We start from the raw sequence: 14,582 nt of genomic DNA on the forward strand, positions 1-14,582 counted from the left end.
GCATATATATACATATATATATATGCATATATATATATATGCATATATATACATATATATATATATGCATATATATATATATGCATATATATACATATATATATGCATATATAGATATATGCATATATATACATATATATATATATGCATATATATATATATGCATATATATATATATATGCATATATATATATGCATATATATACATATATATACATATATATATATATGCATATATATACATATATATACATATATATATATATGCATATATATACATATATATACATATATATATATATGCATATATATACATATATATACATATATATTTATGCATATATATACATATATATATATATTTATGCATATATATACATATATATACATATATATACATATATATACATATATATGCATATATATATATATATATGCATATATATATATATATATGCATATATATACATGTATATATATATGCATATATATACATGTATATATATATGCATATATATACATGTATATATATATGCATATATATACATGTATATATATATGCATATATATACATGTATATATATATGCATATATATACATGTATATGCATATATATACATGTATATATATATGCATATATATACATGTATATATATATGCATATATATACATGTATATGCATATATATACATATACATGTATATATATATGCATATATATACATGTATATATATATGCATATATATACATGTATATGCATATATATACATATATATGCATATATATGCATATATATACATATATATATATATATGCATATATATACATATATATATATATATGCATATATATACATATATATATATGCATATATATACATATATATATATGCATATATATACATATATATATATATATGTATATATATTCATATATATATATATGCATATATATACATATATATATATATATGCATATATATACATATATATATATATGCATATATATACATATATATATATGCATATATATACATATATATATATATGCATATATATACATATATATATATATGCATATATATACATATATATATATATGCATATATATACATATATATATATATGCATATATATACATATATATATATGCATATATATACATATATATATATGCATATATATACATATATATATATGCATATATATATATGCATATATATACATATATATATATGCATATATATACATATATATATATGCATATATATATATGCATATATATACATATATATATATGCATATATATACATATATATATATGCATATATATACATATATATATATGCATATATATATGCATATATATACATATATATATGCATATATATACATATATATATATGCATATATATACATATATATATATGCATATATATACATATATATATATGCATATATATACATATATATACATATATATATATGCATATATATACATATATATATATGCATATATATACATATATATATATATGCATATATATACATATATATATATATGCATATATATACATATATATATATGCATATATATACATATATATATATGCATATATATACATATATATATATGCATATATATACATATATATATATGCATATATATACATATATATATATATGCATATATATACATATATATATGCATATATATACATATATATATGCATATATATACATATATATATGCATATATATACATATATATATGCATATATATACATATATATATATGCATATATATACATATATATGCATATATATACATATATATATATGCATATATATACATGCATATATATATATGCATATATATATATGCATATATATACATATATATATATGCATATATATACATGCATATATATACATATATATATATGCATATATATACATATATATATATGCATATATATACATATATATATATGCATATATATACATATATATATATGCATATATATACATATATATATATGCATATATATACATATATATATATGCATATATATACATATATATATATGCATATATATACATATATATATATGCATATATATACATATATATATATGCATATATATACATATATATATATACATATATATATGCATATACATAAATATATGCATATACATACATATATATATGCATATACATACATATATATATGCATATACATACATATATATATGCATATACATACATATATATATATGCATATACATACATATATATATATGCATATACATTCATATATATATATGCATATACATTCATATATATATATGCATATACATTCATATATATATATGCATATACATTCATATATATATATGCATATACATTCATATATATATGCATATATACATATATATATATACATATATATATGCATATATATACATATATATATGCATATATATACATGCATATATATACATATATATATGCATATATATACATGCATATATATACATATATATATGCATATATATACATATATATATGCATATATATACATATATATATGCATATATATACATATATATATATGCATATATATACATATATATATATGCATATATATACATATATATATGCATATATATACACATGCATATATATATATGCATATATATACATATATATACATATATATATGCATATATATACACATGCATATATATATATGCATATATATATATGCATATATATACACATGCATATATATATATGCATATATATACACATGCATATATATATATGCATATATATACACATGCATATATATATATGCATATATATACATATATATACGCATATATATACATGCATATATATACATATATATATATGCATATATATACATATATATATATGCATATATATACATATATATATATATGCATATATATACATATATATATGCATATATATACATATATATATATATATGCATATATATACATATATATATGCATATACATACATATATATATATGCATATACATACATATATATATATGCATATATATACATATATATATGCATATATATACATATATATATGCATATACATATATATATGCATATACATATGCATATATATATACATATATATATGCATATATATATGCATATATATACATATATATATGCATATATACATATATATATATATGCATATATATACATATATATGCATATATATACATATATATGCATATATATACATATATATGCATATATATACATATATATATGCATATATATACATATATATATGCATATATATACATATATATAACAAATATATATAACAAATAAATGTTATCAAATATATAACAAATAAATGTTATCAAAGGCAAGATAAGTTACTTTTCTACCTAACTGGACATATATTTTGTGTTTTTATTCAATGTAACATGTTTATTCAGCTCGAAAAAGTGTTTACCAATGTATTGGAAAATTCAAAATGGCGCCCGCCTCTTTCTTTAACATGGTAAGTTTGGGAAAAGGTGTTATAAATAATAAAATAGACAAGATACTATTAAAAAACCACCGTACGTGTACGGGAATACAATAAATATTACTCTAAACACTGTTCCGTCTGCCTGCTTCCCACCGGACTACAACTTGGATGTCTTCAAGTCCAATGTTAACAAATTCCTAATGAACTGCCCCCTTAAGTAAACACTTTATCAAATCTCCACACTAACGTAATGTACTTCCAATAACCCTTATCCCTGAGTGGCTTCCGGGCCTTGATAAGTGGTGATCACTGTAAAAAAAAAAAAAAAAAAAAAAAAAAAATTATATATATATATATATATATATATATATATATATATATATATATGGTTTGTATTACTGTACACAGATTCGAAAAAGTTGTCAAAAAACAAATATATAACAAATAAATGTTATCAAAGGCAAGATAAGTTACTTTTCTACCTAACTGGATATTTTTTGTGTTTTTATTCAATGTAACATATTTATTCAGCTCGAAAAACATACAGTGTTTACCGATGTATTCGAAAATTCAAGATGGCGCCTCACTCCCTCTTTAACACGGTAAGTATGGGAAAAGGTGTTATAAATAAAAAAACTATACAAAATACTATTAAAAACCCACCGAATATATGTCAAGCTATGTCACGGTAACATCTATTGAGCGAGTTTTTAACAGTATTTTATCCAGTTTTTTATTTATAACACCTTTTCCCAAACTTACCGTGTTAAAGAGGGAGTCAGACGCCATCTTGAATTTTCCAATACATCGGTAAACACTGTATGATTTGAGCTGAATAAACATGTTACATTGAATAAAAATACAAAAAATATATCCAGTTTGGTAGAAAACTTACCTTGCCTTTGATAACATTTATTTGTTATATATTTGTTTTTTTGACAACTTTTTCGAATCTATGTGTACGGGAATACAATAAATATTACTCTAAACACTTTCTTGTAAAAAAAAAAGATATATTTTCATGTTCGTTTGAGAATAAACGTTTTTATTTTTCGTTGAAGAATAATGTTCATTTTTCTACAGTATAATGTTTTCTTTCTAAATTTTAATTTATTTTAAAAAATATTACTCTAAACACTTTAATTTGTGGTTTTGTGTCAAGTCCTTTCAAGATTTCGTGGACCCCCCCTCTCCAATAAAAATTTTTTTTTTCTTTTATTGGCGTCAGCGCCGGTGGTCGGGGGGGGTGTCCAGTGATGTGTGGCAAAGTTGACCTGTTCTGGCGTTTTTTTGGGGGGTATTGGAAAACAAGATGGCCGCCAGTAAATTGATAGTGATTACGTTGGATACGGAATGTCTTCATAAAGGGATGCAGAAAATAAATACGATATTCGTTTTCAGAATACTTGAAAACCTTTAAAAGTCGAAAAATTTAAAGTAAATGCGGAGGGATCGGTAAACTAAAAATTTACCAATACATCGGTAAACACAGTATGTTTTTCGAGCTGAATAAACATGTTACATTGAATAAAAACACTGAAAACATATCCAGTTAGGTAAAAAGTAACTTATCTTGCCTTTGATAACATTAATTTATTATATATTTGTTTGACAACTTTTTCGAATCCATGTGTACAGTAATACAAACCCCACAATCGGGTTTGGGTACTGGTCGCTCTCAGAGTTCCCTGCCGAACACCCTAAAAAAAACAAAAAAAACACTGACTTCTCCCCACGCATGAGCAAAGGACATGTTTTAGTTGCCATAGTAACTAAACGATCATGAGTTTTTATCGACTTTGTTTTACTGTTTATGAATATTGAAATAAAAGACATTACTACACATTTATTAGTAATATCTCACTTTTATCGACTTTTGTTTTACTGTTTTACTGTGTGTCACTTTTATCGACTTTTTTTATTTTTTAATAGCATTTTCTTAAAATGAATATTAAAATAATTTCCCAACTTTTTTTATTTCTGTTTTTAGTTTTGTGTGTTGAATGAAACTTTTTTTTTTTTTTTCATTACAACAATAGTTATCGACCCCGGTTCTTTGGCTGACAAACGACATCTGTCGGCGGTTCCCGAAACTAAATTACACGCATTCGCTTCATGTTACTGACATGCAGAAGTGCCAATGGTGCCATAGGTGTTATTGTAAATTAACACTCTTAGCTAATTCCGTAAAATGAGATTCCACTTTTTTAGGCGAATTTGCATAATATCTCACTTTTATCGCCTTTGTTTTTAATCACTTTTATCGACTTTTTTTTTTTACTGTTTATGTGTCACTTTTATCGACTTTTTCTTTTCTTTTTTAAATAGCATTTTCTTTTTAAATGACGTTTTTACTGTTTAGTAATTATTTTTCTTTTAATATTCATAAACATTTATTAATAAAAAAAATGGGTGCTAGTGCACTTCACTTATGATCCGCGTCCGCGCTATATTTTAAATCGTATTTCTAAGCTTAATTAAAGTTTAATGTTTTTTTTATTCAATTGTAAGGTTACAGTAGAGAATAGGTACAAAACACCCTCCCCATGTTAAGAATGGCTTTTTAAATAATAACGTTGGGTTTGTATTACTCTACACAGATTCGAAAAAGTTGTCAAAAAACAAATATATAACAAATAAATGTTATCAAAGGCAAGAGAAGTTACTTTTCTACCTAACTGGATATATTTTTTGTGTTTTTATTCAATGTAACATATTTATTCAGCTCGAAAAACATACAGTGTTTACCGATGTATGTATTCGAAAATTCAAGATGGCGTCTCACACCCTCTTTAACACCGTAAGTATGGAAAAAGGTGTTAAATAAAAAACTATACAAAATACTATTAAAAACCCGCCGAATATATGTCAACCTATGTCACGGTAACATATATTGAGCGAGTTTTTAACAGTATTTTATCCCGTTTTTTATTTATAACATCTTTTCCCACACTTACCGTGTTAAAGAGAGAATAAGACGCCATCTTGAATTTTCGAATACACCGGTAAACACTGTTTTTCGAGCTGAATAAATATGTTACATTGAATAAAAACACAAAAAATATATCCAGTTAGGTAGAAAAGTAACTTATCTTGCCTTTGATAACATTTGTTATATATTTGTTTTTTTGACAACTTTTTCGAATCTGTGTACAGTAATACAAACCCCGTTTGTCAATTTGGTGCAAGTCTATTTATGGGCCGAAAATGAAGTCGGTTACATGGAAAATCTGAAAAAAAAAAAAAAAAAAAAAGTATAACGTACGTACTTGTCATTGCATGGGTAAAATCCATTGAAAGCGGTCGGTGGTTCTATGAGAAAATAAAGCTGTGTACGCATTATAAATGTTTCTTTTCTGTGTCTTATGTTATACATTAGTATATTAGGGGTCATTTCGAGTTAAAAGTTTATTTACTGCACTCATCTGGACTAGAGAAAATCATGATTTAAATGTGTATGTCTCGTCTAAATAACTAACGATAATTCTCTGATATGGCCGACCAGACGGGTGATCAAAAAGTCAGATCGAGCGTACCGGAAAACGAAATGAGATCAAATCGACAATTGGCCTTTTTTTTTTTTTTTTTTTTTTTTTTTTGGCTTGAACTTTGCGCTTTTCAGATTAATTTATGTTTTATATTTTTAAATTTAAAAACATTTGAAAAATAATTTTAAAAAAATTTGAAAAAATTAATTAATTATAATTATTTTCCATGTTTTCTTTTGTTGTTGTTGTTCTTCTTCTTGCATTTATTCTACCTAAGTAGAAAATAAAATTTGTTTAAATTGTTTCTTTTAGAATTTCCGAGTTGTCAATTTGGTCTCATTGCGTTGGTCTCATTTCGTTTTCCGGTACGCTCGATCTGACTTTTTGATCACCCGTCTTGTCGGCCATATCAGAGAATTATCGTTAGTTATTTAGACGAGACATACACATTTAAATCATGATTTTCTCTAGTCCAGATGAGTGCAGTAAATAAACTTTTAACTCGAAATGACCCCTAATGTATAACATAAGACACAGAAAAGAAACATTTATAATGCGTACACAGCTTTATTTTCTCATAGAACCACCGACCGCTTTCAATGGATTTTACTATTGCATGTACATGTCATATTCCAAAAATCACGTAAATCGACCAAGTAGTTTTTTTTTTTTTTATTTAAAATCAAATATTAAAGCACAGTTAATCGAGAATAAATCGACCGCCATGTTGGATCGACACTGTCAGCTATTTATATTTAATTTATTTTGTTCAAAGAAAAAATTCCAATTAAAAAAATTCCAATATAAAATTAAAACATTTAAAAAAGTAAATTCTCCAAAAGACAAAACAAATTTAGGCACAAGGCCCTATAAGATCTGGGGAGGGGAGTGTTGCAGGGTCTTTGTAACTAAAGTAAAAATGGCGTCTTTGGCGACTTTACTCTTGACTGGCAACATTTACCACAATACCTCATTCACTCTGTGGAATCTAAAGCTAACTAATGAAAACCCCAGCGTTTTTACAAAAAGGATATATATATATATATATATACAATTTCTGTATGTGTGTGTGCGCATTTTTTTTTTTTTTTTTAAATTTAATTTAATTTATTAAAGTGTGTGTGTGTGTGTGTGTGTGTGTGTGTGTGTGTGAAAAAGTTCAATTCATTGGAAAAAATAAAAAGTTCTTGAATTTGGAAGAAAAATAGTTCGTGTTGGGGAGTGGGAAATATAGGAAAAAATGTACAAAAAATAAAATTGCCTAGTGCATTGTTAGTAAGGTCCCTCCCTAAGCTAATCTAAGTAGTTAGATCGCCTACTGTTTTCCGGGGCACCGAAAACAAGCAGGGAGATCCCTAATGGGGATTGGGAAGACTTCATATCGGGTGTTGGGAGTAAAATAAATCGATTGCTAAAAACAAAGGGGGGGGGGGATATCTTTGGTGGCGACCTTCGAGTGAGGGTTGATCAGGGGATGATAAAACAAAGATAGGGGGGGGGGGTAGTGGTAGGGTAGCCTTGGAAGGTTCTCTAGTGCCAAAAAATAAACAAAAAAATCGAGGGGCAGGATCTCATTTGTACTACCAGTCAAGAGTCTCTTTACTTTTTATTTGTCTAACCTAGCGGGATGGGCTCCGTAGGACCCAGTACCGCATGTGCCATGCCTATGGTGGTAACACGAATTCAAACTTGGCGCGTCGTCGGATGCACAAGCTAGCGTCATGCACCCACCTCTTGTCAAAGGCCACTCGAGGCAACCTCTTCCAATCGCATCTGATCTTCACTTTAAGCAGATGCTTAAAGTAGACTATCAGATCCCGATCCGGAACAGATATCCCTTCGCGGACTCGCTTGAGGCATGTGATCCATATGACCATCCTCGCTACTGCTAGTATCGCTAGAAAAACCATTCTTTTCTCCCTAGGCAGTGGCGGATCAATGTTCTCCACAAAATATGATTCGTCTAGTTCAAGCCAGCGCTCGGCATCGATGCGAGCCGTTACCTCGTTGACGTACCCTAGGAGGGACTTGAGCCTGCTACAGCGGAAAAAGGCATGACCGACAGTTTCTCTCATGTCTTCGTCGCAGCGCAGGCAGTAGACCCGGGTTTCTTCATTGTAAAGGTTGAGTTCCTCAAGGAGGGGCAGTGCGTTCCGGACAAGTCGCCAGGTAAGGGAAAATTCCGAATTTGTAAGAAAGTCCCGTCCCGGCGCCCAACTCCACTGGGAGCGGACCTCCTCCAACGACATCCCCGTCCGTTTCACTAGCGGTTCCTTTTTGCTACGCCCCACTAGCTCCCGATAAAGCCTGTTCCTAGACTGTTCGAGGACACTGGTCCCCGGCAACGCTCTAAGTGCGGACCGGCATTCAGCGTAGAATGTTTGTTCCCCCCTCGGTCTCCGCCGTGCTTCGACCGAGGGGTCAGGTGTGAGATTGGAAAACGAGCTTTCAACCGCAGTGACCCATGGAACGTCTACGTACAATGAACGGCTCACGAAGGCCAACCTCTCTGCGTGCTTGTGACACATGAGATCGGGCAGTCCCAAGCCTCCCTCACTCGGATTTCGAACACAGACCTCTCTGCAAACATAATGCTTACCCTCGTTCCACAAGAGTGTGGCGAGGTGCTCCTGTAAGCTGATTCGTCGTTTTGTAGGGAGGGGAAGTACAGACAGACGGTAAAGGATGAGCAGAAAGACGTATGTAGCACACGCCTCCGCTCGACCCTTCAAGGACAATTTCCTTCAAACCCAAGTCTTAACAGAGGATTCGACCTTGGTCTCTACTTCCGACCAGTTTTTCTTCAGCTGGAGACCCGGTCCGAACCACACACCGAGGATCCGGACCGGGCCGTCGGTCCAACTGAAGATGCCCGGAAGCGAATTTATTCCGGTCCAGGCACCCAACCGCAGACCCACCGACTTACTGCGATTGAAGACGGCCCCCGTAACTTCTTCATATCGAGCGAGCGCTTCGGTGACCACTTGAATGTCCGTGGAGCAAGACACGAACACGGTGACGTCATCGGCGAACGCGGAAACCCTGGCTCGTGTGCCTCCAGGGAGAGCTATCCCGTGCAGGAATGGTGTAGTCGCCTCGTCCCTTAACTTGCGAAGGAGGGGTTCCAACGCCAGGACGTACAAGAGAGGCGACAGCGGACAACCCTGTCGCACCGACCGGGAGACGGCAAAAGACTCCGACAGCTTACCGTTGATTTGCACCGCTACCGTCGGCCTGTCATACAGTACAGAGATCCACTTGCGGAAGTCCGGATTAAATCCGGCGGCCTCCAGCACAGATCCCAGGAACCTATGGTCCACCCTATCAAAAGCCTTGGACTGATCCAAACTGATCAGCGCGGCCTCGGCGTTGTCTTCTGTCCCCTCTATGATCGTGCGTATCAGATGAAGATTGTCCTGAATCGATCTCCCCTTCACAGCATAGCTCTGGTCTGGTTCGATCAAGTCAGTGATGACAACCTGCAACCGATTCGCAAGAACCTTGGCCAAAATCTTTAACTGTGTTTAGCAGAGTCAAGGGCCTGAAATCGTCTAAATCTTCCTCCCCACCATGCCGTTGACCTTTCCTCAGCAATGTGATCACTCCCTTGGTCACCTGCCCAGGGATGGAGCCCTGAACAAACCAATGGTTGAACATATCCTTCAGAATAGGGACCAACATGGGCGACAGCCTCAAGTAGAATTCGTAGGGTAGACCATCAAGCCCCGGGGACTTGTTGCAGCCGACCTGCCTCAACGCAGTAATGATCTCATGTTCCGCGACAAGCCCATCACAGCTAGCCGCTCGTGCTGCCATGAGGCGGGGCGAGTCGGCCAAATAGCTGCCAAACTCTTCGACCCTGAGTCTGGGTAGTTGGGTGAAGCGCTCCGATAGATGCTTCCGAAACCCCTCGCAAATCTCCCGCGTCGACATGAGGGTGTGCCTTTCCAGGTCGTTTACCTTTCGAATGTACCCGTCCGAGCCGCGCCTTACGCTCAACAGCGTCAACATTAACAGCCTCGTTCGAGACTTTCATTAGCCTAGCCCTAACTATCTGGCCCTCGTACCGCTCGCTAGCCAAGCGGCTGAGGTCTTGTCTAGCTAGTGCTATCTCTAGGGGGTCCCCACCCTCCAATGCCTGGGTCAGCCTATTCTCTGTACGCTTCTTGGCCTTAGCCTTATCTAGTGCGAGGCGTTGGCTGTACCTGACCGAGAAACGTCTAATCTTAGCCTTGAGACCAACCCACCACTTACTCCCGGTAACCGCCCCCCCCCCACTAATGCCCGTTGGATTATCTCTGTAACCTTCAACCGGTAGTCCTCCAGCTCCAACAAGGTGCTGCTGAACTTTCAGTATCCGGCCAGTCTAGGCCTAGGGCTCAAGTTCAGACGGGCCATAACTAGTTTATGGTCCGAGTGTCCTAAAAAGTGGAACGTGGGGAAAGATAGGAAATCTACATCGCCTCTTCTAACTAACATCCGATCCAAGTAAGTACTTGGATGGGAAGGCGTATTAGGATGCCACGTCCACATCTCCCGCCCCGGGTGGTCCAGACGAAATCTGTCGACCAGGTCGCACGAAGCCATCAGGTCAGACAGACTGCTGTCACACCACACCGACCCGCTAGTCCCGACCTTATCTATCCTGGGATCAAGGATGGCATTCCAATCACCCATTAAGATTACTCTCTTGGATCATCTACAAAGCCCTCCACCTGTCGAAAGAAGGAAGCCCTCTCCACAGCGGAGTTGGGCGCATAAACTGCGACTATCCGAAACACACTGCTATTAACGGCAACATCGACAACAATCGCCCGTCCGTCCCCGTCCGCGTGAACCACATTCACCGACGCTGATAGGGTGCGATTTACTAGCAAGGAGATTCCACGACTATAGGTATTGCCATATGCTGAGTAAACATCGTAATCGTTCACCAGCACCTGACAATCCCCGTCACAAGTAAAGTGGGTCTCCTGTATAGCGGCAATATCTACCTTGAGGGACACCAGATCTCTCAGCACGCGCGCGGCCTTGCTTCGACATCTGAGGCCCCTCACATTATAAGTAATAAGTAGCCAAGTTTAAAGCCATGGTCACCTACCTTATACAGTGTCACACACGGGCCTGAAATCCTCGGGGGGTGAGGATGTGGCAGGCCTGTCCAAGGCTTCCGGTCAGTAGATCTGCCGAGGGTACTCCATTCTTGGCCACACCTCCCACGTCCAGGGGGAAGGTTAGTTTAAGTGCCCTGTAGAATGAGGGTGTATATACACAGGGACTCTGCCCTCGCACTTATAAAAGAAGTTTTTCAGTGACGGATGGTCCCTGTCCACCAGCTGCTGGCCCGGGATCGCATCCTTAGCTGCTTTGATCATGGCCCAGAGGCCTTGAGTTCTTGTATCCTTGTTGACCCTCACAAAGGTGGTCAACATGGGAGCGTCCTTACACTGTCAGCTAACGCCACCTAACAGCCAAATGCGATCCACGGATCAAAGAGGGAGATAATCGCCTTTTTAATTATGACTAATAAATAAATAAATTTGACTTTTTTTTTTTTTTTTTTTTTTTAGAACAGAGGGTTTGTCTTAATTTATCAGTTTATATTTTTTTTTCATTCCAAATAAATAACTGAATCGGACATTCCTAAAAAGGAAAAGAAGTCGTTATTGTTACTTTATTAATTTGTATTTGTAATAGGAAAAAGTTTGTTTTCGGCATTTCAGGAAAAAAAAATAAATAAAAAAATAAAAAATACATATGTCAATTATCTCCACCTTCTTTGATCCGTGGATCGCATTTGGCTGTTAGGCGGCGTTAGCTGACAGTGTCGATCCAACATGGCGGTCGACTTATTCTCGATTAACTGTGCTTTAATATTTGATTTTCTTAAATAAAAAAAAAAAAAAAAAACTACTTGATCGATTTACGTGATTTTTGGAATGACATGTACATGCAATATGACAAGTACGTTATACTGTTTTTTTTTTCAGATTTTCCATGTAACCGATTTTATTTTCGCCCATTAATAGACTTGCACCAAAAATTTTATTCAACACACAAAACTAAAAACACATAGAAATGAAAAAAGTTGGGAAATTATTTTAAAGAAAATGTCGATAAAAGTGAGACCTAAACAGTAAAACGTAGTCATTTAAAAAAGAGAATGCTATTTAAGAATAGTCGATAAAAGTGACACAAACAGTAAAACAAAAGTGAGATATTATTAATAAATGTGTAGTAATGTCTTATTTTAATATTCATAAACAGTAAAACAAAGTCGATAAAAATTCATGATCGTTTAGTTACTATGGCAACTAAAATATGCGTGGGGAGAAGTCAGTGTTTTTTTAGGGTGTTCGGCAGGGAACTCTAATCGCGACCAGTACCCGGGTTGGTATTACTGTACAGATTCGAAAAAGTTGTTAAAAAACAAATAAATATTATCAAAGGCAAGATAAGTTACTTTTCTACCAAACTGGATACATTTTTGTGTTTTTATTCAACTCGAAAAACATACAGTGTTTACCGATGTATTGGAAAATTCAAAATGGCACCCGACATTCTCGTTAACATGGTAAGTTTGGGAAAAGGTGTTATAAATAATAAACTAGACAAAATACTATTAAAAAACACCGAATATATGTCAAGGTAACATATATTGAGCGAATTTCTAACAGTATTGTCTAGTTTATTATTTATAACATCTTTTCCTGAACTTACCGTGTTAAAGAGAGACTCGGGCGCCATTTTGAATTTTCCAATACAGCAGTAAACACTGTATGCTTTTCGACCTTAAACATGTTACATTGAATAAAAACATGAAATATATATCCAGTTAGGTAGAAAAGTAACTTATCTTGCCTTTGATAAGATTTATTTGTTGTATATTTGTTTTGACAACTTTTTCGAATCTGTATACAGTAATACAAACCCGCGATTGTTTTTCTTAATGTGACTGTACGGATAACGAAGAAAGCTGGAAAAATTTATAAATCTTGTACAAATATATATATAGAAACATAAGTAATATTTACGCCATAGAAAGAGATGGGAATATTTATGAAATCTAAACTGAATAATCGCATTAAAATATAGAAAGTGAAGAAACATTCGTGAAAAAATGTTTGGCCCTGAAAAGGGCCGTTTTGGGAATGTGTTTTCTTTGGAAGGAAACACTTTTTACTTGGCGCTGGTGTACTTAGTGACAGCTTTAGTTCCTTCAGAGACAGCATGTTTAGCCAACTCACCAGGGAGAAGGAGACGGACAGCGGTCTGGACCTCACGGCTGCTAAGTGTTCTTTTCTTGCTGTAATGGGACAGACGGCTGGCTTCATTAGCGATTCTCTCAAAAAGATCGTTAACAAAACTGTTCATAATAGACATGGCTTTGCTAGAAATTCCAGTGTCAGGATGAACTTGTTTCATTACTTTGTAAATGTAGATGGAATAACTTTCCTTCCTCTTCTTTCTCTTTTTCTTACCATCCCGGGCAGGTTTAGCCTTACCGGCTTTCTTAGCGCCTTTCTTGCTAACTTCAGTGGGAGGAGCCATTTCGAC

At 33.4% G+C, this 14,582-nt stretch overlaps 1 pseudogene; it reads right to left on the bottom strand.

Annotated features, from left to right (window-relative positions):
* Positions 1–13,892: 13,892 nt before the first annotated feature.
* Positions 13,893–14,576, bottom strand: LOC145303426 (histone H2B, gonadal pseudogene; annotated as a pseudogene).
* Between the last annotated feature and the right edge of the window lie 6 nt (positions 14,577–14,582).

The sequence above is a fragment of the Euprymna scolopes genome, chromosome 19 (assembly GCF_053919585.1).
Source record: "Euprymna scolopes isolate OS-2025 chromosome 19, ASM5391958v1, whole genome shotgun sequence".
NCBI lineage: Eukaryota > Metazoa > Mollusca > Cephalopoda > Sepiida > Sepiolidae > Euprymna > Euprymna scolopes.